We start from the raw sequence: 7258 nt of genomic DNA on the forward strand, positions 1-7258 counted from the left end.
TAGGCCTGAGGGCGTCCAGATCCTGACTCCACATGGTTGAAGAAAGCCTGAGTGTACCTGACTGGAACCTGAATTGGGCTTCTGTGGGTACTCCTGAATAGCTGATCTGAAGCCATCTGTTCCCTGCAAATTAAACCAGAGTGAACCTGAACCCTGTACCAACCAGATTTACATAACCAATAAAGAAAGGATCTAGGCACCCGGATAATACAAACAGAAGTATATTTCAAGTTAACTCTCATATCAGAATCATAAACAAAAGAAATTCACATGCCAAAACCACAATGAAAGGATAATAAAATAGAAATCCAAAGCATTATGTCCCCAACAAAGCCCACCAATCATGTAGAAGAGTTCGACAAGAAGAACCCCCTAGAGATAACCCAGGACACTGAATTTAAAAGAACAATCATAAACATGATCAAGGAATTCTACGAATTTAAAGAACACATAAACATACAAATCAGAGAGGTAAAAGAAGATAGGGATAAACTTCTGAATGAATTAACAGAAGAGAAACATTGAAGAAAACTCAGGCAGAAATGAAGAAGGATGTGCAAAACTCAATAAGCCAATTAGAAATGACAGAAGAAAACCTCACCAATGGGATGAATGAAATGGAAAACAGAATATCGACTGGGAGATAAAGTGGATGAATTAGACTACTCAAGCAAAAATTATGAGAAGCAAGAGTTTATTTGAGCTTACGGTTCCAGGGGAATTACAGTCTGTCATGTCAGGGAGGCATGGTGGCTGGAGGTGGTAGGAGCAGGAGCAGCAGAAACTAAGCTCTCACATCATCATGCAGGCACAGGAAGCGAGAGAGGGACTGGAGATCTGGCAAGGCTTAAGAATTCTCTAAGCCCACCCCCAGTGATGTGCTTCCTCCAGGAGAGCCATACCTTCTAAAACCTCCCAAAACAGCACCATCATCTGGGGACAAAATGTCCAAATAGTTGGAGCCTATGGGGGACATTTTCATTCAAACCATCACAATGGTGTTAACCAGGTCTTAAACAGTATTGTAGAAGAGAATTTCCTGAAATTTAGGAAAGACATCCCCATACAAATATAGGAAGAATGTAGAATACAATTAGACAGGATCAGAGAAGACACTCCCCACAACACATCATAGTAAAAACACTTAATGTACAGAACAAAGAGAGAATACTGAGAGGAGCAAATGAAAAACAACAGATCACATACAAAGGAAATCCTATCAGAATTACAGCTGACTTAACAATGCAAACTATGAAAGCCAGAAGAGACTGGACCAAGGTATTACCAGTTCTACATGACAATAGATGCCAGCCCACAATACATTATCCGGCAAAAATATCTATTATAGTTGAGAGGGAAAGAAAAATCTTCCATGACATGAAAAGCCTGAAAGAATACATATCCACAAAACCAGCCCTTCAAGGAATACTCGAGAGAAACAACTACACCCCAGGTGCAATGAAATAAAATAAAGGTATAATCTAGGAAACACAAAATTAGACAGACAACACAATCAGCAATCAAAATGATGGCAACTAATACATATCATTCAATAATAACTTAATAACCATAAATATCAATGGACTGAACTCCCCAGTCAAAAGACACAGGCTAAATGAATGGATTAAGAAACAAATCCCATCTCTTGCTGTCTTCAAGAAACCCATCTCACCTTCAAGGACAGGCACTACCTTAAGGCTTGAAAGGATGGAAAACAATATTCCAAGCAAACACCACTAAGAAATAAGCAAGGGTTGCAATTCTAATATCTGACAAAATAGACATCAAAGTGAAACAAATCAGAGAGATAAAGAGGATCACTTCATTCTGATCAAAGAAACAGTTAACTAAGAAGACATTACAATCCTTAACATATATGCACCAAACTCTGGTATACCCAAATTCATAAAAACAGTACTCCAAGACTATAAAATACAGATTAATCCCAACTCAGTAATAGTAGGGGACTTCAATATCCTACTGTTTCCATTAGACAGGTCAACTGGACAAAGAATAAGCAGAGACACATTTGAATTAAATGATATTATACATTAAATGGACCTAACTGACTTCTTCCAAATATTCCACCCAAGCACCAAATAATACACTTTCTACTCAGCACCTCATGGAAATTTTTCAAAAATTGACCACATACTGGGCCACAAAACAAAACAACAAACCTCAACAAATACAAAAAAAATTGAAATAATCTCATGCATTCTATCAGACCACAATGCAACAAAGCTCAAAAATAAAAAATGGACAAAGCCTTAGGCACTATTCGAACTCATGGTGATTGAACAACACACTGCTAAACAATGAGTGGGTCAAAGGAGAAATTAAGAAAGAAATAAAAGAATTCCTGGAATTCAATGAAAAAGACAGTACAACACAACAGAACCTCTGGGACACTTTAAAAGCAGTCCTAAGAGGGAAGTTTACAGCTCTAAGTGCCTACATTAAAAAATGAGAAAGAGCACAAATAAATGACCTAACACTTCAACTCAAGACCCCGGAAAGGCAAAAACAAATGAAACCCAAACCCAGCACAAGAGAAGAAATAACAAAAATCAGATCAGAAATTAATGAAATAGAAACAAACAAACAAACAAACAAACAAAAAACAATACAAAGAATCAATGAATCTAAGAGCTGGTTCTTTGAAAAGCTAAACAAGATAGATAGACCCTTATTCCAGTTAACCAAAGAAAGAAAGAGAAAATCCAAATGAACAAAATCAGAGAAAAGGGGAAACATCAAAACACACACACAAAAGATCCAGACCATTATACGGGAATATTTTAAAAACCTATACACTACCAAATTTGAAAATAAAAAAGAAATGGATGGATATCTAAAATCATGGGAACCACCAAAGTTAAACAAAGGAGAGATCAACAGTTTAAACAGACACATAACATATGAGGACATTGAAACAGTAATACAAAGCCTCCCAACTAAAAAAAAGCCCAGACCCAGACAGATTTACAACAGAATTCTACCAGACATTTAAAGAAGATCTATATCCAATGCCATCAATTCATTCACAAAGATAGAAATGGAGGGAGAACTTCCAAATTCCTTCTATGAAGCCAGAATGACATAAGCATTGGAATAAGTAGAGTGCCACTTTAAGAGCTTCTGAGCTCTCCGCTTCAGCAGTTTGAGCTGACAGGCTGTGCCTCCATGATAAATCAGGTCTTCTAGAAAGTTAGTTTTGGTTCGATCTTTGGGCACCGGAGTCGGTGAGGTAATGCAGCAACGTGCTGTGTCCGTAGTTACTTTCTGTTAGTAAAATATCCATGGATAAAATTGAGCATGTATGTATGTTCAAAGTCCTAGACTAGACTGGAGGGAACATACCTCAACATAATTAAAGCTATATATAAAAAACTCACACCCAACACCATTCTAAATGGAGGAAAACTGGAAGCATTCCCATTAAAATCAGGAACCAAACAAGGATGTCCACTATCTGCACTCCTTTTCAACATAATGCTTGAAATTCTTGCTAAAGCAATAAGACAGGAGAAGGAAATTAAAGGAGTACTAATTGGAAAAGAAGAAGTCAAACTATGACTTTTTGCAGATGATATGATATTATACCTAAGAGAACACAAAAGTTCCACCAGAAAAGACCTAGAACTGATCAACACTTTCAGTATAGTGGCAGGTCATAAAATTAATCTAGAAAAATCAGTAGCCCTTCTATATACCAAAAACACCAATTGGAGAAAGAATACAGTGAAATGTTCCCATTCACAGTAGCTTAAAAAAAGAAAATATTTTGGAATAAATCTGACCAAAGGCACCAAATATCTCTACCATGAAAATTTTAAATCATTAAAGAGACTGAGGAAGACACCAGCAGATGGAAGGAGCTCCCATGCTCAAGGATTGGAAGAATTAATATTGTGAAAATGACCATCCTACCAAAAGCAATCTGTAAATTCAGTGCAATCCCAATCAGAATCCCCATGACATACTTCACAGAATTAGAAAAAAAAATCCTTAAATTCGTATGGAAGCACAAAAGACCCTGGATAGCCAAAGCAACCCTGAGCACAAAGGAATGTTGACATGGGAGGATTACTATACCAGATCTTAAAATATACTACAGAGCTATAGTCTCAAAAACAGCATGGTACTGGCACAGAAATGGACACATAGATCAATGGAACATCATTGAAGATCCAAACCAGAGTACATGTGATTTCAGCCACCTGATATTTGACAAAGGTGCCAAGAACACACATGGAGGAAAGACAGCATCTTCAACAAATGGTGCTGGCAAAACTGGATCTCCACCTATAGAATAATTAAACTAGATCCTGATCTTTCACCTTACACAAAAGTCAACTCCACATGGATCAAAGACCTCGATGAGAAGCTGGAAACCCTGAAATTATTAGAAGAAAATATTGGCAGTAACTTACAAGATATAGGTGTAGGAAAGGATGTTTTAAATGAGACAGCAGTTGCTCAGGAATTAAGTTCAGCAATCAACAAGTGGGATGTCATTAAATTAAAAAGCTTCTGTACAGCAAAAGAAACAAACAAAAAAAGTGAGGAGGAAATCCACAGAATGGGAAAAATCTTCGCCAGTGACACATCTGACAGGGGTTTAATATCCAGATTATATAAAGAACTCAAAAAACAAAGAATATAGAAACCAAATGACCCATTTAAAAGATGGGCTGAAGATGTAAACTGAGAGTTCTCAAAGGAAGAAATAAACATGGCTAAGAAACATCTCAAAAAGTGTTCAACATCATTAGTAATTAGGGAAATGCAAACTAAAACCACCCTAAGGTATCACCTTACCCTGATCAGCCTGGCTAGGATCAAGAGAACAAGTGATACCAAATGCTGGCGAGGATGTGGAGAAAGGGGAACATTCTGGTGGAATTGCAAACTTGTGCAACCTCTATGGAAAACAGTGTGGAGAACTCTTAAAAAACTCAAAATGAAGCTACCATATGACCCGGTTGTACCACTCCTTGGCATGTATCCAAAGCACTCATCCTATTGTAGAGACACTTGTACAACCATGTTTGTTGCTGCTCTTTTCACAATAACTAAGAGATGGAAGCAACCTAAGTGCCCCTCAACTGATGAGTGGTTAACAAAAATGTTGTGTATTTATACAATGTAGTTCTATTCAGCAGTAAAGAAACATGAAATAATTAAATTTGCAGGTAAATGGATGGATCTAGAAAATGTTATACTAAGTGAAGTTACATAGACTCAGAAAAACAACATATTTTGTCCCTCATATGTGGATCCTAGAACCAAATCCTTTTAAATTCCAGGTCCTTTTAATAAGATGATGACAGTCCCTTCTGCATGAAATAACTACCATCATCACGACTCCAGCTGAGCCTGATCACTAAACATCGTCACAATTGGGCTTGTTGACAGTTGTGCCCATTCATTAAAGGAGGGTCAAGCAGGGTCATTGGACCTCATAGCATTAACCAGCCACTCTTCCCAGCCAACTGAATGTAATTTGGCCCTAATCATACATGGCCTCCTGGATTTGGGGAGGGTTAAACTATACAATCTGGGGAAGGCTAGGAAGAGAAGGCATGGCCCATAGTGGGTAAAGGCTTTCCAGTGTGCATATGCTCAGGTCCTACATACACCTCAGCAGCCCCTCAGTTATCTCTGTAAGTAAGCTCAGTAAATTCATTGGTTCCCCAGGAAAACTTTAATAAAACATTGGTTTGATACTAGAACCTTGAAAGGGAATAAGCATTGCTTAGCATCCCCAGGAAAAGAAGTCTCACAACAGATATGGAAAATTTGTTAATGATATTGTGTCTCATAATTATTTAAGAAAAAAGAAAATGAGAATGTACAAGATGTTAAAAGCATATGGGAATGGAGATATTTTCTAAAATAGGAAAAATGAGAAAGCCTAAGCAAGTGATGAAAGTCTGTTTAGGTTTGTTTTAATAGATAAAAGATGAGACAAAAATAATATACACATAATCTTAAAAGGTCTATGGTTATATATTAGTCAGCTAGTTTAAGGAAAAAAATATATATGGTCAAAGTTTATCTGAGACTATTTCATTTTTTTCCCCAAGCCTTATCTACAGAGCACATGATAATTAAAAGTGCCAAATTGGTGGTTTGATGTTTAACAGCCATAGTTTGCACCCTATACTAATATGATCAGAGGGACTTACAGGACAGTTTTTGCCCCTTGCCCTCCAAGGTTGACTAAGTTCCAGAGGACTATGGAACATCTCTCAAAATGTCCTGTAACTGTGGTGAGCCACCTGTCCTCTTGTTCTGGGAGGCTGTGGAGACCCCACGAGATGGACTTAAACCAGTGTCCAATCTACAAAGAGGAGGGTCAACTCAGAGGAAACATCTCATTCATGCTTCCAAGTGAAGCCAGTCATGGTGGAGCAGGACCTTTGACCTATCTTCACATAAATAGAACTGGTAAAAGAAAGGAGTCGGGAGCTCCTCCCAAGCCCATGTTACCCCCAAGGAACAGATTCTCAAATGACCTCAAGTGTAAAAATAAATTGATTTATTTGGGCCAACTGTATGGTCTTAAACACCCAAAAGGAAAGTATAACCAAAGAGTAAAGTGTAAAATAAAAAAAAAAAAGAGTTCAAGGGATAACACTTCCCAGACAGGCTTAAGTCTGTATAAAACGTTATTTAGACAATTATTTCTCATTGATGATTTTGTTCCTAACCAGAAAGTGCTGCTCGGATATAAGACTTCAAATCTTCTCCAATACTGTAGGGCCCACCTGTACCTAAGGAAGGCAACCAGCTATTGTTCTAAAATGATGGATAAAGATAAATTTTTCTCTTATCTAGAAGCCTCTGAGAGGGAACTGACACCAATTCTAACCACTCCAACAGCTATCAAAATAACTGAAAGCAAATCCTGAATCCATCATTCTAGATTCCAGCCTTGGAAGACAAAAGAAAAAAGAGGAGGATCCCAATAGAGGGATGCTTTTGGAAGCCCTTGTCAAGAAATTCCAATGGACTCTCATACGAACATTTGAAATTTGCCTTGTTCTGACTTTTTTCTAGTTCCCTTTCTAGAACTTGTAATACTAATTACTATCTTTATTTCTCCTTCACATCTCCTATTCACCAGTCAAGGACTTTCTTTTACCCCTACAGATAAGAGTTATGCAGTTTGGTAGTCTTTTAGATAGACCCACTGAAGGGGTACTCCAATTGCCTTACCCTGAGTCCCTGTTCAGCATGGAAGAAGCTA

The sequence above is a fragment of the Nannospalax galili genome, unplaced genomic scaffold (genome assembly GCF_000622305.1).
Source record: "Nannospalax galili isolate Female #2095 unplaced genomic scaffold, S.galili_v1.0 scaffold542, whole genome shotgun sequence".
NCBI lineage: Eukaryota > Metazoa > Chordata > Mammalia > Rodentia > Spalacidae > Nannospalax > Nannospalax galili.